Source organism: Ailuropoda melanoleuca, chromosome 8 (genome assembly GCF_002007445.2).
Source record: "Ailuropoda melanoleuca isolate Jingjing chromosome 8, ASM200744v2, whole genome shotgun sequence".
In the NCBI taxonomy this organism is placed as follows: Eukaryota; Metazoa; Chordata; class Mammalia; order Carnivora; family Ursidae; genus Ailuropoda; species Ailuropoda melanoleuca.
The window spans coordinates 98,323,674-98,349,914 of record NC_048225.1 but is presented as its reverse complement, the minus strand read 5'-3'; the positions used below and the strand labels follow the sequence as shown (position 1 = coordinate 98,349,914).

At 37.7% G+C, this 26,241-nt stretch overlaps 1 protein-coding gene across 3 annotated transcripts in view; it reads right to left on the bottom strand.

Annotated features, from left to right (window-relative positions):
* NEK7 (NIMA related kinase 7) overlaps window positions 1-26,241 on the bottom strand; it is a 156,368-nt gene that overhangs the window by 129,764 nt on the left and 363 nt on the right. The window lies entirely within an intron of this gene.

Here is a 26,241-nt window from a genome sequence, read left to right as displayed (position 1 = left end):
AAAAAAAAGAATCAGGAATTTGGAATTTTGTTTCATGAACCAACTACTACACATGTTTAGGACATCATTAACTGTAAATGTTTACTTGCTGTAAGTCAGAAGTACTTCAGAGTATAATGCTTAGAAGGCTAGCATGCAGAAAATCAGTTCACTGCAATTAAAGTAATTACCTTAGAATACTTTTCACTCTATCTTCCACTATGTCATTCTTTTGTTTAAAAATTTCTAATTGTTCTCCTCCATCTTTAGAATAAAGTCCAAATTCCTTAGCCTGGATTGCAAGCCCCTATTTATTCAACAGGAACGTACTGACTTCCTTCTTCGAAGCTGGCAGGTACTAAGGATAAAAAGACGAACAACAAATGAACTCTTTCCATTAAAGAGTTCATAACCTAGTGAAGAAGTATTCAGAAGCATCTGGCAGAGATATAGCCAGTAAAATCAAGACAAGTCTCAAGTTCAGGCTATTAGGTATAATCTCAAGATTGATTCTCAGATGGAGAGTTATAGAGCTGGTTTTTCATTTTACAAATACTACTTTGGCATCTATAAGGGAAATGAATCAGAGACTCATGTCCCACTATTTTTGCCAAACTGGCCCATTTTTGAGCTTTAGAAATCCTAATTTCATCTACCGCAATGGCTTCCCCTCAAAGCCCAGCACAAATCCCCCTTTTCCCACGGGTCTTTCGTGGAGTCCATTCAAATCAAAACAGAACTCCCCTTCCTTTGATGTCCCAGTAGCAGCCCTATACTAGGGCATACTTCTGAGCCTCTAAGGACCCTTCCTTATATTGTTAATGACACTATCAGTCCAGATTATAAAGTCCTTGATAACAAAGGCTGTAGTAGATTCCTCTGAATCTCTCACTGTATTTTAGCACAGTTCTTTTTCCACAACACACCTTCACAAGGTACACTGAATAACTGCTGATTATCAGCTGGATTGTATCTACTGAAACAGTAGAGGGTATGAAGTCTGTAAGTGGATGGTTAGCAACAGAACAAAAACCAAAGAGTTTAAAAGGAACACTTCCTAAAATCTGAAAACAGAAGTACTAGTTCCAAAAAAGAGCCCTAAAATAGCCGCATTGTTCTTTTCCAGATGGCTTAATTACTCATAATACATATACAGCAATCAAAGCCACAGGTCCAGCAGCAAGAATACCAACCAGAAAACCAGCCTCAAGTCTTAATTCATGATTATAATCTTGGGCTATAATAAGAAAGCAAACATACACAAATCTCTCTCTTTCTCTCTCTCTCTTTCTCTCTCTCTCTCTCTCTCTCTCTCACACACACACACACACACACACACTCCTCACACCCATTTCCTTTCTTTCCTGTTCAAAGCCTAAGAGATTAAAACAGCCTTGTCCACTTAGAAATAGAGGCTAAACTGACCTACTTATTATTTAATATGTGATTAAACAAAAAAGAAAAATCCAGAATGGTGAAACCATTAATGTATGTTCAACAACATCTCCCTAACTGAAAGCTGACCATCAGGTTATGTACATATCTAATTCTTCTGGGATTTACAGTTTTGTAGGCAAAAATCTTCATTATGGTCAAGCATACAGAAGTTGATTATTCTGATTCCCTCTACTGACTTCTCTCTGTTGCCTATCTTTTGATTATTTCACTCTTTATTTCCATCAAACGGAGATAAACCTAAAGAACACCGACCCATATTTTATTTAATATGTCAAACACATAAAGACATTTTTAAATTGCATTTTATCATTTTTAATACTAAAACATGAAACCCAGTGTCCTAAGAAATGCAATTATTTCATTAATTGACACAGTTGATCAAGGTCTCTATTTCAATTCAAGCACTTACCCTTTCACATGTTATCTTTAAGAAACTGATTTGCTTTAAATATAGTTTATATATTAAATACTATATATTTATACATTTATATATAAATATATAATATTTATACATTATATACTATATATAGTTAAAATATAGTTTAAATTCAATTTGTGTGATTAGTCCACCATCCAGGTAGAATTTTCCAAATAATCGTTTCTTCCGTTATGGCACTGAATGAACTCTAAAAATCATACAACCCTGCTAGTTTAGAACTTTATTTTTGTTGTTGTTTACTCCTATGGTAATCTTATCAATATTACTGAGGAGAATCTCACAAACACAAATAATACAAGGGGAAAAACACTGGAATGTGACACAGAGGATACAACTCTTAAACCACTTTTACCAAGAACTTTCATTGTGACGTCTGACCAATCCCTCAGAGCCTTAGTTACCTCAAATATCATATCAGGGTACTGGATTACATGATCTCCAAAATCCCTTCCAGTCTCAAAAGTACACTCGATCCTAATTTCTTCTGAAATAAACAAATAAGTCATGTTGCATAAATTCAGAGTTTTTTTTTTTTAATTCAAGTGGAGCAGCAGCTATAGATTAGTTACTACTCCAGAGCAGAGCCTCCTAGCAACGCACTATTAATTCCCAAGAGATCCCTTAATCAAAATCTTCATGGAAGAAAGCACTATTGCATAACAGTCAATAAATGATCAATTAATTTGAAAAGTAAAATACCAAGAAGGAAAAAGGTTTGATTTGCTTTGAATGACGTATCAAGTATATAACTGACCTCACACAAAAAAAATTAAGTAAATGCTTCTGGGTTTGTTCTTTTCTGAACTATGTAAAGATGATGCAGTGCTCTAAGATTCCAATTTATAATTATTTATCTCCTCCAAGTAGCCTGGAAATTATCATGCGCTTAAAGTTAATGGAAAACTATACATAAAATAGGTGACATTCTCAGTTTCATAACTTATCCCCTTTTAACGTTTCCCACACAGATATTTCTCTCATATTAAAAGTCAATCATGGAGTGCCTGGGTGGCTCAGATGGTTAAGAGTCTGCCTTCGGTTCAGGTCACGATCTTGGGGTCCTGGGATCGAGCCCCACATCTGGCTCCCTGCTCAGCAGAGAGTCTGCTTCTTCCTCTCCCTCTGAATCTCCCCTCTGCTGGTGCTCTCTCTCGCTCTCAAATGAATAAATAAAATCTTAAAAAAATAATAATTTTAAAAAAGTCAATCATGTTAAAAGTGTATGTTTAAAGCACCATTACATGAAGTATTTTATACAGTTTTTCCTATTATAAATCAACAATGAAAAACATGTAAGCTATAAGCCCATTACTTACTCACACTTTTAGTAAACGACTGTATGAATATAAATTACTTAATAAGCCTGAGAATTTGTTTTCTGAAAATGAAAATTATATGTCCTCCTGAAAATACCTCATGTGGGTTCTCATTCAATAAGCAAAAGCTACATATCATTTGACTGCTTTCCTAAAAGATTATGATAATTACCAAAAATTACTACAAAGTCATAATTATCACAAGAAAATGCTGTACCCAAAGGGGAAAAATACGTTAGGTAACAACAAAAATTATTAATTGTAGCCCTGACTCTCATCACCCAGCAAATGCAAGCTTAGGAAATCCATTTGCCTTCTCAGTGCCCTTCCTATGCCATCTGTCAAGTGAGGAAAAGCCTGCCCATCACTCAAGCAAACTGTTACCAAAAAGAAAACTCATTCAAATCTCTTTTGTCATATTTTCATCTAGCTATATAGTTTAAACAACAGGTTTCAGTGTACCTCCTAAATAAATTACACTTTACAATAAGTAACAAAATGTTAGCAACATAAATACTGATTCTGATTTATTACATAATTGCACTGCACATTAATTATCTCTCTGTAATGCAAAGGCTTCTAAGTATTTTATTTATTGAGAGAGAGAAAGAGAAAGCACGCCTTTGGGGTTGGGGGGCACATGGGCAGAGGGACAGGGAGAATCTCCAGCAGAAGATGTGGTGCTGAGCACGGAGCCCGCCCACAGCTGGACTCAATCTCAGAGCCCTGAGACCATGACCTGAGCCAAAACCAAGCATGGGATGTTCAACCAACTGAGCCACCCAGGCACCCCTATAATGCAAAGGCTTTTAAATGTTAGTTAAAACTGCATTCTGATTTGTAACTGAAAACCCAAAAGAAAAAAAAGGAAAAAAAAAATTTTTCATGTTTCCCTATCGCATGATTTTTAGTTTCCAAATTCTATATTTACAGGTACTCTTCCAGCAAACAAGTACCAATGTGCTTTACTGACATCTTACACACTCACAGTTTTGTTCATTTAAAAAAGTTTTCAAAGATATCTTCCCAAAACTTCACAGTGAAGTAAATGGGAAAGAATTTCCAGATTACAGATGAGAAAATTCAAAAGAGAAAAGTTATAGGATTTATCCAAGGTTACATGAGAAGTAAATACTAGAACTCAGATTTCCTGACTCTTGTAAAGCAGTACCAGATCCAGGCTATTCTGTGTGTTTACACACAGACACACGCGCACACACATGCCAAGCCCTGTATAACTGCAGCTTCTTCCCGGAAATTGAAAGATTGTAGAAATCTGCATATGAATGAAATTTTCTCAAGCCCTGCAAAGCCACATTTCAAGGCTACGGTTTCAAGGGCTGTAAGGCAGTCCTAAGGCCATAGAAAAATTGCTTGGCTCAAAACCCAACCACATCCTGAAGAATTCTGAGCCAGCCTCAGGTCCCAAATCCCTCGATTTTCCTACATGAACGAAGAGTTCTGCCATTACAAGAGTCCTCCTTATGCATCCAGAAGGATAACACTTCTGACCAGGATAACCCTTGGGTTTTTTGGATATACATATATTGTGAAATGATCAAAATGATTACCACAATAGGTTCAACAAGCATCTATGATCTCATATGGATACAATAAAAAGCAAAAACATAAGAAAAAAAAATTCTCCTTGTGATGAGAACTCTTAGGATTTACTCTTTTAATAACTTTCCTATATAGTGTTAACTATAGTCAGGTTGTACCTTTCAACCCTAATATTTACTTTCTAACTGGAAGTTGGTAACTTTTGACCACCTTCCTCCAAGTCTCCCTCTCCTCACCCTCCTCTGCCTGTGGTCACAAGTCTGATCTCTTTTTCTACGTATTTGGTTATTTTTGGGTTTGTTTTTGTTTGGTTTTAGATTCCACATATAAGTGAGGTCATACCATATTTGTCTTTCTCTGACTTACTTCACTTGGTATAATGCCTTCAAGGTCCATCCACGTTGTTGCAAATGGAAATTAAAACCACAGTTAAGATATCATCTCATGCCTCTTAGAACAGCCATCATCAATTAGGACAGCCATCATCAATTAGGACAGCCATCCTCAAAAAGATGAGATAACAAATGCTAGCAGGGACGTGTAATAGTGGGAATCCCTGTGAGCGGGACTGTAAACTGGTACAGCCACTATGGAAAACCCTCAAAAATTAAAATGGAGGATGGAGGATCCTCAAAAAATTAAAAACAGAACTACCATATGATCCAGCAATTGCACCTCTGGGAATATATCCAAAGGAAAAGAAAACCCTAACTTGAAAAGCTATCTGTACCCCCATGTTCATAGCAGCATTTGAATTTATAAATATAATGTGTATAATTACTGCACAGATACAATTATATGATATATAACGGAATATTACTCTGTCATAAAAAAAACAGAATAATCCTTTTTTAATTTATAATAGCCCTTTACTGTTCAAGAATCTATAAATGTCCTGTCACTTAACCATTAGACCAAATTAAAAACCACCTTAAGAATTCAACGTTCGCTGGATAAATAAATAAAACAAACATTAAGGCCCATCCTGAAGAGTATCTATTTCAGTTTCAAAAAGACATGTTTTATGCTTTAAAAAGTACGTGGCTTATACTTTTAAAAATATTTTACATGAAGAAAAATACCATTTTTTAAATCCATTTTAATCTAAAAGTTACATACGGATATGCTTCCAAATGTTTTCATTTAGCGACTACAGAATGCTTAAAATGCAAGGTTCTATATCAAAATGGTAACAAAAAATACATAAAAATCAACTTATTTCCTACCCTCAAAGAGCTTAAAATACAGCAGATAAGAAGTAATAAGGACAAACTTCCATGGAATTGCAACAAATTATAATATTGACTATATTCCATACCAAATGATACTCCCAATTTTCTAAGAGGCTTTTTTATATAAAAGGGGGGGATTAGGTATCAAATGATATAAAATGATTTTCTGCTCTACTAAATTTATCATACAAGTTTTCTTAATGAACCAAATGAAGTAATGAATCATCTAACTAGATCTTTTCTGTAAAACCATCTTTTTTTTTTTTTTAAGATTTTATTTATTTATTTGACAGAGAGAGAGACAGCCAGCGAGAAAGGGAACACAGTCAGGGGGAGTGGGAGAGGAAGAAGCAGGCTCATAGCGGAGGAGCCTGATGTGGGGCTCAATCCCAGAATGCCGGGATCACGCCCTGAGCCGAAGTCAGACGCTTAACGACTGAGCCACCCAGGCACCCTTGTAAAACCATCTTTAAATCCTCAGATAAAAATTTCTTGGTCATGATTAATGATTCTTTGTTCCATTAGTCTTAATTTTATTACAGATTTGTACAGCAATATTCATAAGTGTTTTCCAAACTCTGTTCTCCTTAAAACACCAGAATCCCAAAAATTGTTCATTGATAATCCATGACCAAAACAAAACAAAACAAAAAAAAAGGAACCTGTAAAATATTGGGCTAAACTTCTCAGGGATCCTAATATGCTACAGTGCCCTAAGAATCTCCAAAACAGTTCCTTATGCAGATGTTTCCAAACTTGTCTAGCCACAAAATTCTTCCATAGAACTTCTGCTAATATCTAGGACAACTCTAGTAATCTGTTGAACACAGCTTAGTCAACAGTTGATCCAAACATTCTCCTTCAGTCAAATTTTTGGTATTAAGAATCTACTAACTCAAGGCCATGAATAGGAAGATTCCTATTCATTTAATTTTAAAAAGTAAAAATTTAAAAGCCAGGCCTAGAAGTCTGTTGTGAAGGCAACTATGTAACTTTAATTCTTCCATAGTTATTGGTCTATTAAGTTATTACATCTTCAGTCAATTTAGAAAACTGTTCTTTATCTTATTTAGTTCTTTTCTTCATTAAATTCTACTTTGGAATTCGTATTGTTACTCTTCTGTCTTTTCTGTGGTGTTTTTCCAATAAATCTTGACCCACCTTTTTTTTTACTTTTAACCCTTCTAGGTTTATTTGTGCTAAGAATACCTTTTAAAAACAGCACATAGCAGAGGATCATTTTTTAGTCTGAGTCAGGCTTTTAAAAGGGAAATTTAATACATTATATGTAAATTGTTTTATTGATATTTGTCTTTTAAAACCTTGTTTCCTTGGTGTTTTTTTTTTCCATCACTTGCCATTATCTTTAATCTTGTCTAGCTGTTTAGAAAACAAATATTGAACCTTCTATTTTAAATTTTACTGATGGTGACGTCCCAGATTTTTCTATAGTTCTTCTTTAACCACTTTCTGGCTGATTATCTCAAAGGAAAAATGAAATTCATCTTATGATATACAATCTGATGTAGGTTGGCCAAGGACTGATCATGCCATGAAACTTGTTCCTTACATTCTATCCGAGTTCTCAGATTATAAATCTTATAACCACAGCCTATCTTTCTGAGTTATTTCTGGCACTCAGCACTATTTCCAATCTTGTATAACAACTGTTTAGTCTTGCTTCTACATTTAATTTGTTTCAATGCTTACCCCCAGTGCTTTTGGACAAAGATGTCCTTTTCCCTAATTTTGACTTTTCTCATTTCACCTTTTCTCATTTAGAAAAAATTTTTAAAGAGCACATATGCAATACATTTTCTCTAACTCTTGGAAATCTAAAAATATCCTTCCATCTTCATCACACATGAACCATAATTTGGCTGTGTATACAATTTTTTTGGCCACAACCCTTTGTTTTGTTCTCTGCAGACCTCTGAAGCAATTGTTCCGTTACTTCTCGCATTTTGTGTTGCTGTGTTAAAAGTGTTCAAAGAGAATACTTTGATCCTTTCCAATTTCTCGGATAAAGATATAGTTCCAGTGACTTTTGTCAACTACAGTTAAGAAATGTGTATGTATTTGCTACTATTTAATCTAGTACCAGCTTGAAATGAATCAAGATAGCAATGTGAATCACCACTATAAGGGACATGATAGGATATTCTTTTATCTGCTTTTTTCATTTCTACACAAAATACATCTTTTGCTCTATGATCAATAAGCAATTCTGCTGATTCTCTTGCTTAGGTTTCCTTTAATGATATTCCCTTGATTATTTAAATCAATAATTCTGCATTTTCAACTGGCACATAACCTGTCTCCTACACACTGATGATTTATGAACCAGTAGCTCCAGAATCTCATTTCCAGCTCTCCTGGATTTTTCCACCTGATTGCCAAAACGGAAATGTCTAAAATCTTGAAGTCTCCAACCCATTCTATGCTGTATTCCCTTTCTTAGTGAATGGCATTGCCACCCAGTCATCCCATATAGTTCCTAGGTCATACCAGACCCTCTTACTCCCTCACCTCCACGTAGGTCCTCTCTTCATTCTACCTCCCGAACGTTTCTCTGCTTATCCCAAACCCTCATGACTCTTTCTACCATTCTAACCTATTAACATTTTGCCTGACATTGGTAATGTAATTCTTACTCTATGTATTCACCATAATGACCTACCTAAAATGAAAATCTAATTATGGCATATTCCCGCTGAAAACCCTTTAATGAATGAAACACACTTTTATTAGCCTTGCTTCTTGGTTACCAGTGCTTTCCTTCTTATAAATCCTATAGTCTGGTCTTAATAACCATTTATACTTCCTCCAATTTCTAGGCTATTTCATACCTATCTGACTCTGACAAAGGCTGTGCTATCTTACTGATCTAGCACACTTCCCAGCTAGTCTGCCCAGGCAACCTTGCTTCATCATCAGTGACCCTTTGCCTCGGTGGCTCAGTTGGTTAGGCATCTGCCTTTGGCTCAGGTCATGATCTCAGGGTCCTGGGATGGAGCCCAGCTTCGGCACCCTGCTCAGGGGGGAATCTGCTTCTCCCTCTCTCTCTGCTGTGTTCTCTCATGTGCACTCTCTAATAATTTTTTAAAATCTTTAAAATCTTTAAATCAGTGGCCCTTTATAAAATACCTTCTGAAATATTTGTCTTAATGTATTCTACTGAATCAGTTATCTGTCCATCTGAGGTCCTACTCATTAACTACACTAGCAATTACTACTTAAGGGCAGAATCTATTTCTTCCTCACTTTTCTTTTACCTCCAGTACATATTAATGTCTAATAAGTACTTGTTGAATAATCAAATTTTAAAAATAAAGTTATCAAAAATACAGGTCTAACAATCAGGACCTAATTAAATCAAATTTACATGAGCAACTCCACTTCTGAATAATTAAAAACAAGCTATCCTCCCTAGGCCCAGTTTATTTCCCTCTAAAGGAGGTTCATAATAAGCACATAGTATGTGATGACAGAGCAAGGTCTCAAATCCTTATCTTAGAGTAACAAATGCAGGGAGCTTTCTATGGCAAACAAATTGTTGGAAGAATAAAATATTAATGCTTCTCGAAAGTGTTAAGTGGTATACAAATGCAAGATAGTATTATCTTTTCCGTTTATCTTCACAGAAGAAACTCCTAAGAGGATGTAAAAGACAAGTGATCCCTAGTCAGCCATTTCAAAGAACTTTGCCCAAAAAGCTTTTCATAGACTTTCTATTTGTTTAGTTTAACTGTGGGCAAAGGAGGCCATTACAAAGACGATAAATTTTCCCTTATATTTCTGCCATGTCATTCGGTTACTCACATAGCAACAACTAACCCCTGGCAAAAGCACATGATTACTAAGCTAACCATTCAGCTGTTAACACTAGAAAAATCATGTCAACCAAACGATGCCATCCACGGCAAAAGACTGACACACATAAAAAGCTATGATAAATAGGTTGGACCCATCTTCCCAACCTGATTATAAAAAACATCTTACTGAATTCCTTGTACTAAATAATTCATAGTAGTGAATTCTATCATAACAAAACTGATAAGGCCCTATGGAATACAGGCTAGTCGTTGGAAATGCTTCCATTTTTATGAATTATTTATTGTAAGGTCATTTAACAGACTTTTGTCTGTAACAAGTACTAACCAAAAACTCATCACAAAAAAATTAAAAACACTTCTCATTTAAATAAAGAGAAATTTTAATAGATTTTTTCAGAAATAACACATGATTTTACATTTTATCCTTATTTTAAAAAGCTTATTAATTGCTGTTTATACATGTTTTTTCACATACGTACTCTCTTAGACACCATTCTATGCACTTATTCCTGAATTTCCAAAATCCTCTTTTCTTTACATACTACAGTTCATAGTAACCATAAAATAGATTCAAAAAGATTTATCAATTATTTCTTTTGATGGTCCTAAAAACTAAACAACTAAACTGACACTAGAACTAAGTAGTAAAATAACGACCCCAGTGCAGGTCCTCTGATGTTCTCTCCAGTCAACTTTTTCACTCAACCCTCACCTAGACCCTCACAAGGTTCTTGAGATCTGAGTTAGTCGCAACAACAAAGTCTGTCTAATGGATAATTAGGTTAGTAGGACATAATCAATGTTTAACAAAACAAAGCTAGTGTGTTATTTTACTTCTGGGAAAACTCCTGCCTTTTCCCTCCTCCTGCCCACCCTCCTCTCCACTCAAAAAAAAGAAAGCAAAGTAACAAATGTATCTCTGGATTTTCTTCATCTTTTATTTACTGTGCACAGACTTCCAATGCAAACAAAATTAACAGAAAATTAAGAAAGGAGGAGAAAAAGCAAGTACATAAAAGCCATTCACTCATAGGTGACACAAAACTGTCCTAACTTTTAATAAAAATATTTCTCAATGTACTTACTTATAAGGCAAATCATGGTTAGATTTTATACTTTAAAATTGGCCTAAGAAACCAAATGCAGTTGCTGCTACTTTATTCTTGAGATCACAGAACTGAACTAGTTTTTGAACGGATTATACAAAGTTAACCAAGGCAGCTGCTAAGCAAACTTTCCCACTAGCCTCTGCCAAGTTATTTCAATCCTGACCTGCACTATCCTGCAATCCCTCTCCTGTTCTTTTTCACAGAACACAAAAACATGCCAAACTGTGTGCGTGTGTCTTTTAACATACACAAACAGATACTACAAACAAATCTACTTTCTCTGGCACACTTACTATGTGAAACTATGATTTTATGGAGATACTATCCAAAGAATAAAGATTGCTATTTTAAATTAGCAGTAAGAATAATAAACATAATGTTCGTTCATCAGAAGCTATCTGGGATTTTATATGACAGACTTTAAATATAAATAACTCACAATAAAAACTGAAAATCTAGTTAATAGTGATTGTAGACTTACAAACACACTTTAAAATAGTTATAATTGACGAGCTCTACTAAAATTTTATTTTTAGAAACCTGACTCTGTGAAAATCCATTTCTCTAAAGAATGATAAAATCTTAGAAAGATAGCATAGAGTAAGAGGCTTTAAAAGCAGTTTTATTAAGGATGCAAATGGCATTATCTGGGTCTTCCCAAGAAAATACCTTACATAGTATACTTAGAGCTAAAGTCAGACAGCAACACATGAGTTAACTTTTAGTTTCTTTCAGTATTTGTTGAGTATTTATTTCCCTTCTTTGACGTGAGCAAGGATGAATAGGACCCAACACACCTTCTCTAAACAGACTCACCTGCTACCACAAATAACCCATAGTGACCTCTATACTGATGACACCAGAGCTCTACGCCAGGCCAGACTTCGCTGCTGAGCTCAAGCTCCATATAACCAACTGCCTAGAGAGGGTTACTTGTATATCCCACGCAGCCCACACTCAACAGGAGAAGCCTCCTCCTCTCACCACACTCAGTTAGTTTTGATGAATGTAGCATCAATGAGAACTGAACACGTTATTCTCTACTCTCTACTTAAACAACAGGACTCTGAATTTTAAGCTGATCTGGTTAAGATTTCTTTTTTGTTCTTATCAGCATTAGGGACTATGACAACTTTATCTGTAGCTAAAGCAAAACGTATTCCCTTGTATCTTAGAATACTTCAACTCTCACTTTCCCTAGCCAACAAGTAGAAATTTATACCATTTGATAGCCATCTGATTTGCAGGTACTCTGCATGAGAGGACCTATATGATTATCTTAACACTAAAATGACACGTAAAGGCCAGCTGCAAACACATTGTGGATAAAACATGAGAAGGCTTCTAAAACCATACTGGGACAAAGTTTGTTCTTCCTAACTCTCATGATCAGACTACTACTGCTTAATAAAGACTATAAAGAGAATCAAAATTGCAAAAGAATTAGAAAATATGCCAATAAAAAAGGAAGACTATTCCTCTTCACACTTAGAGAGAGCCATCTATATATACCCCTGCCCTCAATGAGGCAGCAAATACCATAGCATAAATAAAATGTCCTAAGAATCCTCAAGAAAGTTAAGTCTCTAATTGCTTTATTTCATCCTTTTTCAGTAAAAAGCCACAGCTACTCAAAGGTGGGGGTGAGTGGGGTAGGGAGAAAAAGGTGCTAGAATTGGCGATAAATGACACTGTCATATACTCAGGCCCCCTGACAAAACTGTGGGCTTTCCATCCTAGACCCCTCCTCTCTCTTATCTACTCCTACTCCTTCACTGGGTCAATTTTTGAGGACAACCAATGTGTCTACTACAGCTGCTGGGAATACAAAAAGGATTCAGGCAATTTGGATCCCTCAAGTTATTCCCAGGAGAGACAGAAAGAAACAGACTCTTAGAGCATAAGGAAGCAAGTATTCTGACAGACACCATCCCAGGGAACTGCTAGAGAGCTGGCAACAGAGATGCCGCAGCAGGCCGTCGTCAGGTCAGCAAGGCTTTGCAAAGGAGACACTGGAAGTGAGTTCTAAAGAATGTGTGGGAGCTTAACCAGGCAAAAAGAGGGAGGACATTCCTGACTAAAGCAGGGAGCACTGAGGGAACCACAAAGTAGTGCAGTAAGACAGGAGCGTCAGAGGCAGCAGAGGCAAGAGCCAAGGTCCAAATCTTGTTTTTAAGAGACTAAGGGATTGGAAATTATTCCAAAGATAGTAAGTGAAGGATGTTAAGCCAGGAAAAAAGGCAAAACAAAACAAACCTAGAAGTGGGTAGAAGGTATTGAGGGTCATTCTTTTAAAAAATACATAAATTTTGGGGCGCCTGGGTGGCGCAGAAATTAAGCGTCTGCCTTCGGCTCAGGGCGTGATCCTGGCGTTCCAGGATCGAGCCCCATATCAGGCTCCTCTGCTATGAGCCTGCTTCTTCCTCTCCCACTCCTCCTGCTTGTGTTCCCTCTCTCGCTGGCTGTCTCTGTCAAATAAATAAATAAATCTTTAAAAAAAAATACATAAATTTTGAAAAGAGGATAAACAGATTGACTAAGGACATAAATACATAAGTAAATTTAACCCAATACTAAATTTTAAAAGAAAGCAGATACTACAGTAGGCGCTGTTTATAAAAAACAAAGTAACACTTTTTCTTAGTAAATTTAAAGTATACTATACTATCACCAAAATCTGGATTTTAAGTCTAACCTTAATTTTTTCATACATCCCTTAACACATTTTCTGAATACATTTTTTAACAAATCTACCTAGGGCCGCCTTTATAAGACTCTTGATTCAATTCTGACACTAGCTCCTGATCTATGTTCACCTGAAAACCGGTAAAAAGGTCTCAAAGCACTATAGCTTTTATTGCTATTACAATCAAAATTTGAAAACATAAATGTACAAATAAACACTATACAATCATATTACAGGACAGAAGGGTGCCAATCTTCTTAGTATCATAGGTGGGGCCTTTTGTAATGCAACATCTGGGGATCTTTCCAGGCTCATTTCCTACGGGCTTCTTCATTACTTCATGAATATACACTGTATCTTTGGTCCACTTGGCACAGGCTTTTTTGTAAGTACTTTAAACGGTTTTTTAAAAAATAATTATTGACACTGTAATTGTCCTTTTAAACTTCAGCAATGAAAGCTATGAAAAGATACTAAATAAAATCTATCTATTTTGAAGTGGAACAACCTTTCTCTAGGTTAGCATTTGATGGCCACAAATCAAGGGATAACCTTCATCAATTCCCAAATAGTAGTTATTCTTAAGAGGGGAAAAATTTCCAGTAGTAAGCTAGTTACTTCTTTATTTAACTCAGTTCAGTATTTTCCTCATGAGAGGACTGTCGGAATATCAAAACAGGATTCATTTGGCAAATATATAGTCAGCACTTTTTTGGGCAGAGAGACGTTGCTACCCCTTTATAAAAAGCCAGGCCACTGAACTTGAACTAGGAAGTGGCTTGCCTTTAAGGAAGGGAAATATAACAATACTTAGTAAATGGCTTAGTAAATCAGCCTCAAATCAATTTAATCTATTGGTCCTGTTTTAACCTCACGTGCTAATATCAAGAACTTAGCTCTTTGTTTCTTGTCGCCTGAGCCTCTAGCTTGTACCTAACTGCCAAACTTACCTCTGCCTTGACTCCATAACTCTTCTTGTTTCCACCAAATTCATGTCTGGCATAGCTATCCATTTTTCCTAGTCCTGGTTCCCATGTCATCCTATTCTGAGATCTTCCAGAACTTAAAATTCAGAATTCAGATACCAAACTCAGACTCTCAAACTAGATCTCTGAACATCCCAACATGCACCACTTACTGATCAACCTTCATCTATATCACACAGTAAGACCTTCCTCGTACTATGCCCTATGAGCCCTGCAGAGACATGCACCTGGCCCTCACCACAGACTTCCCTGAAACCAACTACTCAATTGTTCTGGACATTTTTTCACTCTAGATCTGCCCAGACCTTCTGCCCCATATCCTCACTGGGAGGCAGTCACCTGTCATTCCCTGAATGGCTAGTTCTGACAAAAATGGTTCTAGGCCCTGCAGGAAATGCAACTATGTACAGGACATGATTCACACCTTCCAGAAGCTTATATTCCAGGAAGGAAGCTAAGACAAGTAACTACAGGGAAAATCAATAGGTACTAAAGGCTTAAAGAATTTCTTTATAGTCTCTATATAATACTAGGGCAAAGCCTTAAAGGATGAAGATTATTTTAATATAGTGAGATTGAACAGCTGAAGCATAGAAAATAGGCATTAAAAGAAGTGAGACAAGCATAAAGATAAAGCAGTGAAGCCAGAAAGGGTACAAAATTTAAACCCCCCCCCAAAAAAAGAAGGTAAATGGATGACTGAAATACAGTAGAGTATAAAGAAGTGAATCTAGAAAGAGAGGTCAGGGTCAGACCTAAAGGAGAGGTTCCAATGTAGAGCCATTGAAAATAGTTAAGCCAGGCAATATGGTGTAGCATTTGGTCTTCCCTGTGCTCCCATAGTCTGTGATTAATAAAAACTGAAATATTTTTAAAAGCATAAAGCTAGATCTTTGTTTAGATTATTTTTTTATTACTCCCAGCTATCTACCAACAACCCCCAAATTTCTCTTTCTTCAACCCATGAATTGGTGAGACCCAGTAGGAAAATGGGGAGAACAATAAAGAACAAATGGAAAAAGAAGAACCATAAAGTGAACAGAATCACAGAATCATTCATCTTACAAATGTTGGACATCCCCAGAGATCAAATGGTCTGTCTGACCCTCAGCTTTCAGGCATGTATGTCTTCCAAGTTCAGAGAAACCTCACCTCATTGTGAAACTAAGTTTAACATCAAACCCTATCCAACCCACTAGATCATGTTGTGAACAGCACAGGCAAATACCCCACAAAGTTCACAATAAAAGAAAAACAGGCATTCATGTCTTACTGTGGAAATACTGACATTCAAAAGATAACAACACAACACATGACCAAAAAAGGCCTAGGAATGGTAGTAGCACTGCCTTATCTGGGACCACAAACCGGGAGACAAGGGTCCCAACATATACCCTAAGTCAACATCATCATTGCGTTGTTATAGTCCAGGGTCCATTTTATTATCTGAACGATTCATCACATTACCAATGCTCTCTCCTAGGCCAGATAGTCAACTCTTAAACTGAGTTCTGTAAATATTAATTCAGCTCACACTATGAGCTGGACTCTGTGCTTGGCATTTGAGGAGATATAAAAATGAACCTGGACTTAATCCAGGACTTCATTACCTTCTTTATCAAGCTGCCTCCTCTTATTATATGAAAAAAAGATGGGGGTAGAAATGGTCATAAACAACAAGGGCCTGAACTGATCTGATGAACTCCAAATTAAGAAAAAAGTGTTAAAAAAAACACTGATAGAAAGTAGTTTTTAAATGACCAAGCATACCTTAAATGAATGAATGAATGACCAAAGAGGCTTTCTTGAATAAAGAACACAACTTGCATGCAAAGATCTGTATCTAATGACAAGGAGGGAAGTTAAAAGCGACTCAAGCACCAGACACTTGTTATCAATGGAAATTAGACAGTCATGGAAAAAGGAACAGGTTACTCATCATGATGTTCTTGAATACTTTCCAACATGGCTAGCTATGCAAGACATAAAAGCTTGGTACAGCCAAGCCCAGAAACAAGGTAGAAGTAAGGTAATGGTGACTAGAAGCAAAATCTCTAGGTGCAAGCAAAGGGCTTTTAGCCTTAAGCAAAAAGCAAACAATCTCAGAGGTAAGGGAAGTGGTAAGCTTTCACACCTAGCTGAGAGAAATAGTGTAGAAATGCCAAAAATGGTGAGAACAGCATACACTATAAGCAGTACATTAACAAGGGACCATTTGTTGGGATAGAACGAAAACTAACAGATGTATTATTGTCTTTTACTTGCTTGAAGTGGAATTTTCTCTTCTGTTATTACTTCAGTTGTTGCTATATTTATAATTTATCTAAATGACTTTAATTGATTTATAACCATCATTTCAATAACACCTATCCCCCGTTTGAGCTGAGACACAGGTTACACATGCTGGAAGAGTCTAATTATTAGATATAAACTGCTCCAAAGGGCTACACACCCCAGGCCAGAAATGTTAGCGTTAGGAATGGACTCTCATTACAAATAAATATTTTTTTATTGTGTTGTTAGCCAGCATATAGTACATCATAAGTTTTTGTTGGAGCGTTCAACAATTCATTATTGTGTCTAACACTGAGTGCCCATCCCAACACATGCCCTCTTAAATATTTTTTTAATTAAAAAATATTTTTTTAAAAGGCCACATGGCTTTCTTAGTGTGGCCTGAGGAACACCTGCATTAGAATCACCTGAGGTACTTATTTTAAATGTAAGTTCCCATCACAGACCAGTGGCTTTCCAAATCTGTGTTTATTATAAAAATCATCTGGGGTACTTGTTTGTATTTTTTTTAAGATTTTATTTTTAAGCAATCTCTACACCCAACATGGGGCTCAAACTTACAACCCGGAGAGCAAGAGTTACATGTTCTACCGATGATCCAGCCAGGCGTCCCTAGGGTACTTGTTTTAAATGCCAATGCTCATACTTATCAGAATCTCTGACACAGACATTCTGAGGACCACAGTTTGAGAAACAAAGTAATAGGACAAATGCTTTGAAAATACAACCTATCTTGGTGGTAGCAAAAAAGCCACCCGTATATTCTTGGAACTGCTACATAAATTTTGTAAATCGTCTTCATTGTACAAATAGATATAACTATTTCAGGGAATCATGAAATAATTCTTTCAGGATTCATTTGATTAATCTCTAATCTTTCTGCTTTGTAAAGCAGAATTTTCACCGAAACAGGGAATGTATATAATAAACAAACTGAGAACCAGTTTCTAAGAGAGGGGCATGGCTACAGAAGTAAAGGAAACAGAACCAAACATGATCTCTGAATCATAGCAAGAAGAGAAGATATTAGAGGGAGAAACTGGGCGGTGGCATTGCCAAACATTTCAGGCATATATACAGAAAGCAATGGGGGCACACAAGTTATTTTCAATATATCAAAATGACAAACAACATGAAGGCTGGCTCTTATGAGTCAAGGTATCTAATACGATGAAATATGTATTTATCAAATACTGACCACACAACCACTCATGAACTTTCTAGCCTTTACTATTCTATGAACTGCCTCTAAGTGCTCCTTCCTGGGACTGGCTTCCATAATGTAATTTCTTGTCCCACTTGGATCCTATTAAATAGTGAGGATATAGCAACACACCCTACTGTTCCTCATTCTAGAGGCAAAAGAAATATTTCACCCCTGCACAATCAGGTACTCAAACATTTGCTGACTTAAATCAAGGCCCTGATATGGGCAATCAGAGGCATACTGTCATCACTCCATCAGCAAGTCTTTATTGAGCATGTACCACGAACAGAGCAAGAGTCTGCTACTTCGGGAGAAATGAAAAAAAGAAGAAATCACTCTGCCTACTACCAAAAACATTACAAAAGTGACACAAGGCAATATTGACTGTTACGGAATCTAGCAGAGTGTGGATTAGCAAATTTACATCCTTGGGTTTTAGTTTATTCTCACAATAAATGAAAAGGTCAGTTTAGATAATTTATAAGTTTCCTTCCAGTTCTGAAAATAGCTGATTTAGTGAATCATACACTTAGGTCTCCTGAGGGAAACTACAAGATAATGGTGAACGGAAAAGTTGAGTTTGGAACAGCTGTTTTGTGGTAACAATAGAATACTAACAGCAGGGGTGCCTGGGGGGCTCAGCTGGTTGAGCAGCCGACTCTTGATTTCAGCTCAAGTCATGATCTCAGGGTTGTAAGATAAAGCCATGCATTGAGCCCCACATCAGGCTCCGCACTCAGTGGGGAGTCTGCTTGAGATTCTCTCCTTCGCCCTCTGCCCCTCCCCCCGTTCATGTGCACACACACACTCTAAAATAAATGAATAAAATCTTTTAAAAAAAGATACTAACTGCAGATTACACACATGCAAGGATAACTTGGGTGCCTTTATCTCTTAAGTATAACTTCTGCACAATCCTAAAATATTCTGTTCAGAACAGAAAGATCAGAAATCCATAATCTATATGCTAAAGAATTTGGAAGAAAAAGTATAGGGGCGCCTGGGTGGCACAGCGGTTAAGCGTCTGCCTTCGGCTCAGGGCGTGATCCCGGCGTTGTGGGATCGAGCCCCACATCAGGCTCCTCCGCTATGAGCCTGCTTCTTCCTCTCCCATTCCCCCTGCTTGTGTTCCCTCTCTCGCTGGCTGTCTCTATCTCTGTCAAATAAATAAATAAAATCTTTAAAAAAAAAAAAAAGTATAGATTTAGCTTATTAAACTTTAAGTGTAAGAGTGACTGCTGTCCTTAAAGGAAGAGGAGAGACGCATACTGAGGCACACAGAAAGAACACCAAGTGACAAAAGCAGAGACTGAAGTGATAAATGTCTAAAGCCAAGGAACGTCAAGGAATACCAACACCACAAGCTAAGAGGAAGGGCATGGAATACATTCTCCCTAGAGACTTCAAAAACAGCATGGCCATGTGGACACCTTGATTTCTAATTTCTGGCCTTCAGAACTACGGAAGAATAAAATTATGGTGTATAAAGCCACTCTGTTTGTGGCAATTTGTTGGGGCAGCCCTAGGAAATTAATACAGCCAGCGCCCAGAGAATCCATTTCCCGGACCACGGCAGTCAGAGAATGGTTCTGGGGACGCCAAAATAGCAGCATCTTCCTTATGGCGGCTGTGTCTTCATTAGGATAGCGACTGTGTACTCTCACACGGGCAGCTTTATGATCGTGGAGGAGGCAGCAACCCCTTTGGTGGCCTGGAATCGGGAAACTTCACTGAAGCTGGAACTCCACCCCCACCCCATGCCCTGAAACCGTCAAGTACTATTAAATACAATGTAATAAATTCCTTTATAAAAGCAAAGAGAATGATTACAGCATAGGAGAACTGCTTAATAAAATACAACTCTTTATCAAGAGCTAGTGTTTTAAACACTCAAGGTCATAAAATGATAAAGCAAAGTTGAAAACAACATGCCATTCGACAATGAAAATATTTATCAAATGTAGAAGCTGTATTAAAACTTTATTGAAATATATGTTGAAGATGTTAAAAAAATGCCAGTTTTTACTGAATACATTCCCTGCCACAGTACTATTCTTAGTGTGTTCTAAAACCAAGGACTGTAAAGAAAACAAAAGAAGTTAATTTATAGGCTGCCATAAGAAACTGAGAATAAAACATCAGTTTTTTCCCATAAATTCAATCCATCAATAAACATTCTTCCTATCTTTCAATTTACTTGTATTTGTTAAATAACAAATAATGCCTGGAAGTAAATTGTTTGGATAAGGTCCTGCCATCTGCCTAAAAAAAATTACCTACGGTCCAGTTTTGGGTGTCTTTATGATAGTATGCAAATATATCACATTATTTTACTATATAGTCCACCTCTTAGATATAAAAAATACAAGATTTGCAATTCCTTACCTTTTAGAAATACAATATTTCAATTTTCCCCATCGTAATGTAGTAGAGGATATGTGGCTTTGTTATGGTTACAACCACAACAAAAATTATATTAATCTGACAGGTAAATATAAGAATATGAGGTAAATAGTCTAATGATTAAAAAAAAAAGTAAAATTGTAAAACTACTAGAAAGAACATTTTTTAATTTTGCCATTTTAAATTCAGTATTTAAAGATCTTTTGCAGCTCCCATTTTTTACTGTCCAGGATATAACCCCCCTAAGCCTCTTGTGTTTTTTTCCTGCCTGAGAACCAAGGATTAACACCTTCTCCCCATACTCCAAAAAACATAAAAACATGAACTCAAACATGGGAACCACTACATTATGAATATGGAAATCACAGGGCAAAGAGGAAGAAGAATTCAAGCAGAGAAGGTAGAAATGGCAGTAGAGCTAGGCAGGAACCTGATCAGACAAAACTGGGCCCAAGCAGAATGGGCAACAGGCCTGTCACCAGAAAAACTGAGAACAGCAGATGCGTTTCCTTGCGCTGAACATCCTAAAAACAGAAATAGGTGAAATGAAACTAACACTTAGAGCCTACCATCGGATTTTCACAAAGATGTTTTCATTTATTCCTCAAAGCAATCTTATGAGCTGAAAAAAACTATAGTCCCAACAAATCAAGCAACTCAACCAATAAGACAAACCTGGGCTTAGTCTTTTTCATGGTAAACACAGAAAATGGTATTTGTGCAGCAGGGTCTGATAAAGAGGCTCGTTGTAGCTGGTGGCAACTAGGCTGGTAGCTCTCAAAAACCCCAGGCACTACCTGACCTCACTGAGAGACAAATATTCTGGCACACCCAGAGCCCCTCCTGGCTAGGGCCACGAAAACTCTACTGAGTGATGTCAAAGCTGCTGCATTTTCCATTCTGTTCTCAGGCTTCTCAGTAGCTGCACCCAGGTCAGCCTACAGCCAGTTCTTCAAACAAAAGGAGGAGGTACCCCACACATCCCCAGGCTACACACACCCTGACTGCAGGCCCTCCCACAAACACAGGCCCTTTCCAGTATTTTTTTTTAAACTGGGGGGGAAGTCTTCTAGAAAAGACTAAGTCAATTTTTTTCCTAAAAAAAAATCTGCCCACCCTGTTGCTCATGTCAGAAACTCTTTCTAAAAGCAACAAAGGTGGCCATTCCAACAGGTTTAAAATGAAAACTATGAATTAAAAAGAAACACACCAAAATACATTTATATTAAAGTGTTATCTGTCAATCAAGCAAAGATTAAATATATGATCTTGGTTTAGTATGGAAGAAGCTGGACAGGTACACATTTATTCAGTGTCACAGGATGGGTGTGGGATCCCCAACGAGCAAAGAATGGCAGAAAACAACGAAAAGGTAGATAAATCTAAAACAGGTTCATATACTTATGAAGTCTCTGAGATGAAACACAAAACTGAGATATGAATAAGCGGGCATTACCCTGAGGGGATTGGGAAAGATCAAGAGATTGTCACAAATGTCTAAAACCAAAAAAGGTCAGGGGCACAGGGGCTCAGTTGGTTAAGCCTCCAACTCTTCATCTCGGCCCAGGTCTTGATCTCAGTTTGGGTCTTGATCTCAGGGTTATGAGTTCAAGAAACAAAAAAGGCTACAAAATACTGATGTGGAAAATGCACATCAAGTCAAGTATCAATGGCCCAGAATCATATTTAGATCTCTGGTATTATCTTTTAGGGCTGGGGTGGGCCTTCAACCTATCTGTATAAATAAAGCTTTATTGGAACACACTGTTCAGGTACTGGCCATGACTACAAGCATAGAAACCACATGGCTCACAAAGCCAGAAATATCTACTATCTGGCCCTTTACAGAGAAAGTTTACAAACCTCTGTTCTATACAAAAGCAGCCTGGAATGAAAAAGTTACCTTTAACTACTTACTTATACTGATTATCAACAGAAGACCAGTGGCAAGATTTACAGAAAAGTCTACTTTCATTAAGTAACAGAAAACATGCATTTCTAAAATTTTACAGACCAATTAAATAAGTTCCATTCATTTATACACTGTTTTGATTAACACCTTGAATAGCTATTACAAAGCAGCTCATTGTAAGCATATTATATGAACAGTATGGCAGACCAGTTATTTTGACAAAGGTTAAAAAAAGTTTTCCTGCACAAGAAAATTAAGAAATGCTTCACAATCATTTGACCTTCTCCTTCTCACCACTCATTAAAAGCCATGAAATACATTCTTTCAGTGTTTTCATCAAATGAAAAAAATATTTTACATAGATATATAACATGTCATACAGAGAAAATCAAACTATTAGTCACCAAAAGAGGAATCAGCAGTTTAGAAGTTTTATAACTCTAAGAGTGAATTGTTCTATATTAGCTTTACATATATTTAAATTTTTTCTACTACAAATAGATATAATTCATTACAATTACATAACCAAATGTTATTCACCCATATTCCCTACAAAAATGAGGGAAGGAGGAATTAAATTGAAACAATCAAAAGTATGAAGAAACACTTCTTAAAACATCTATTTATGGAACTGTCAGTAAAGTAATTGTTGATAAAGTAATTCAGAGCAAACAATAATCATATATGTCATTTCCGTGACACCCTCAAGTATTATACTAAGTATACTACCATGTATTATGCACACTGTATTAACTAGAGCAAATACCTGCAGGGACAAATGTTTTAATTGAAGGAAACCAGGAATGTGGACAGACTGCAGCTTTGTGCAACTGCAGCTACACTCCAAATTTTTTAAATACCAAGGCCTATTTAAAAAAAAAAATCAAAGGAAAAAAAACCTGAAAGGAATTTTGCAACTTATCTAATTAAGCAACTTCTTTTCCAAAACTGCATTTAAGTAATCACTATTTTCTCCTGTCCAGATACCCTGAATTGTGGCTACGTTAGTAACATCACAGAGATACATTTTAAAACATGAGACAGTTTGGTTTCAGAAAAGTCTCTAATGAAATCTCAGACCACATCTTTAAGTGAAAAAAAGAAATCTACAATTCAGTAAAGGTACAAGAGATGAGAATACCTAAATTATGGCGATAAATGAGAGCCCAAAACTGTCTATTGTAACGACAAGGAAGATGAAGGGTGGGGAAGTATGAGGTTAAATACTTACTTAAACTAAAACTGTGGTTTCGGTCATTTAAAACGACAATTTTGATTTTTATTATTTGGGTATGTTATTACACTGGCCCTAAATCTCCCCTCCTCCACCAGTATGCTGCCATCATACCAGACGTGCTTTCCTCATCCTTGGAGTAAGTGCTGTTTTATTGGGCTGGAAAAGAGCTCTTGAAATTGTCCAGCCAGGAAAATATGTTAAGTGGGAAAGGGAATGGAGGGTGCTACAAGTAGGATCTTCATAAATAAACCTAAATAGTAGTTTCAAGTATAGAATAAATCTGCATTCAAGTTACGCTCTTTCTTTTTAAATTGATAAAGATTTTTAACCGTGGCGAGATTCCCAAGTATTGTGGAAAAGCTTAACAATTTAGATTCTGACATCCCTTGGTTTTCGTTTACAGATTACTTGAGAATAAAACTCCATCAGTCCGGGGCGCCTGGGTGGCACAGCGGTTAAGCGTCTGCCTTCGGCTCAGGGCGTGATCCCGGCGTTCTGGGATTGAGCCCCACATCAGGCTCCTCCGCTATGAGCCTGCTTCTTCCTCTCCCTCTCCCCCTGCTTGTGTTCCCTCTCTCGCTGGCTGTTTCTATCTCTGTCAAATAAATAAATAAAATCTTAAAAAAAAAAAAAAAAAACTCCATCAGTCCATCTGGACATTTAGTTTGCTGACCACCTTCGTTTTTCATCACCTATAAAAGCTTCAGATAAAGTGATGAGTTCAAAATGTAGCTCAATTATGAAACAAGACGTGCACGAGGAGTCAGAAGAAACTGGAACTTCTCCCCTTTATTTTTACGTATTTATTTCCCATCCCTCACACTAAAGTTCGTCCACCAGCAGACATCCTTAGAGGAGGAACTTTCCCTCATCCAAACCCAGGGCCGAGGTAGGAAGTACCCGCCCTCCAAACCAAGGAACCGCGGAGTCCTCGCCGCTCATTGGCTGCGGAGGCCGTCAGTGCTGCAGAGGGCGGGGCCCGCCGGCAGAGAGCACAATCGCAGGCCCGCGTTTCTCCGAGGGTCGGGGGATTCCCCACCCCAGAAAAAGCGGCCAGCGCCCATTACGGGTTCCTTCTCCTTTTTATTTTGCGCGCCCTCCTCTCAACGTCCCTATACGGTTTCTGCCCGTTTGACTCCTCCACGCGGCAGTTTTTCAAAGCTCCAACATCTCTTCCCCGCCCCAGCAAGCTCCCAGTCTAGGACCAAACAGAAAGATGCTGCGGTTTTAGGAGTGAAGCAAGCTGTGGACTGGACCTCCCGAGGGTAGCAGAGGATTCCTTCCTCCGGCAATGATATAATCGCTTAAGTTTTCTGTTAACTGTTTTAAGTGCACTGGCCTTCGCCAAGTATTAAAGCCAAAAACACTCGGTGTCCATTCAGTAAGAGTTGCCACGAAGTATTACAGGGTTAATTCAATCTCTTGTTGAATTATCCACCGTTTTCAGTGTTCTGTCCGGTTGTCCCTAACACTGTGCCATTCCCCGACCACACCCGCAACAGCTCAAGCTCCTATACAGATTTATCACACACGCATTCTGTACTTTATCCTGTAAAGGAACCTGACAAGACACATCGCTGTTGCCTACAGGGAGTGTGCATACTTCTTGAAACTACAAACACTTTGGAAGAAGAATTAGAAACAATGGCTCTAGTTATGACAGGTACACAACGCTCTACAAACTATGCACATTCAATTCCTTCAACAGCATCCTTATGCTCAGTAGTCAGAGGAGGAAAATCATTTCGTTTCTGCAATGTTTTCAGACTTTCAGTTCCCTCACCAGAACTGTTCAAGGATGGGAGATAACATACTGTAAAATAAGTATATTTTTAGTATTTACCCCTAACAAAGGTAAAGGACTACAGCTATGAGAGAGCATGATTTATGTGTTTGACACATCATCTCCCAAGACCTGCAGTACACAGGAAAGAGGCAACAAGAGTTCTTTAGATCTCGCTGCAGCATCCTCTAGGTTGTGTTGCTTCCTGATACTGTCCTAGGACAATGTGGTCTTCTCATTTTTCTTTTTTGGGGTCCCCTTCGTCTCTCTGAACTTTAGCCTCAATTCTCAATGAATTTATTTTCCATTGCCACCATCACCATCTCTATTGCCTTGAAATCTTTCTCACATTTGCTAATCCTGACAGGGTCCCACGAAAGCCCGTTCTCCAACAGGTCGGCCATCCTCCCCGTACTTCTCAAGCCACTTGACCTTCTCCCTTAGGGGCACGGCTCCCACCACCACTCTCTCCAATGAAGTTCACTCCTCTGAAGTCTGGCTTGCTGCCGAATCCTGACAGCCGGACCTAACCAATCCGTGAGGGATAAATAACCGACGCCGCCAATGAGCAGCAGCCGGGGGGTGGGAGGCGGGACTTCGCCTAAGTTCTTCGGGTCCTGAAACCAAAGACCTGTTGCCGCCGCCGCGGTGGCCGCGGAGTTTCTTAGTTACCGCTGCGCCCACGGCGGCCTCGGGCCACCAAAGCCCGTGCCTGGCAGCAAGTTCCTGCCGCCCGTTCCCGCCAACGCCAACGAACAGGACCGAAACCCCCACCCAGCTCGAGCGCGACGCGCCCCGCC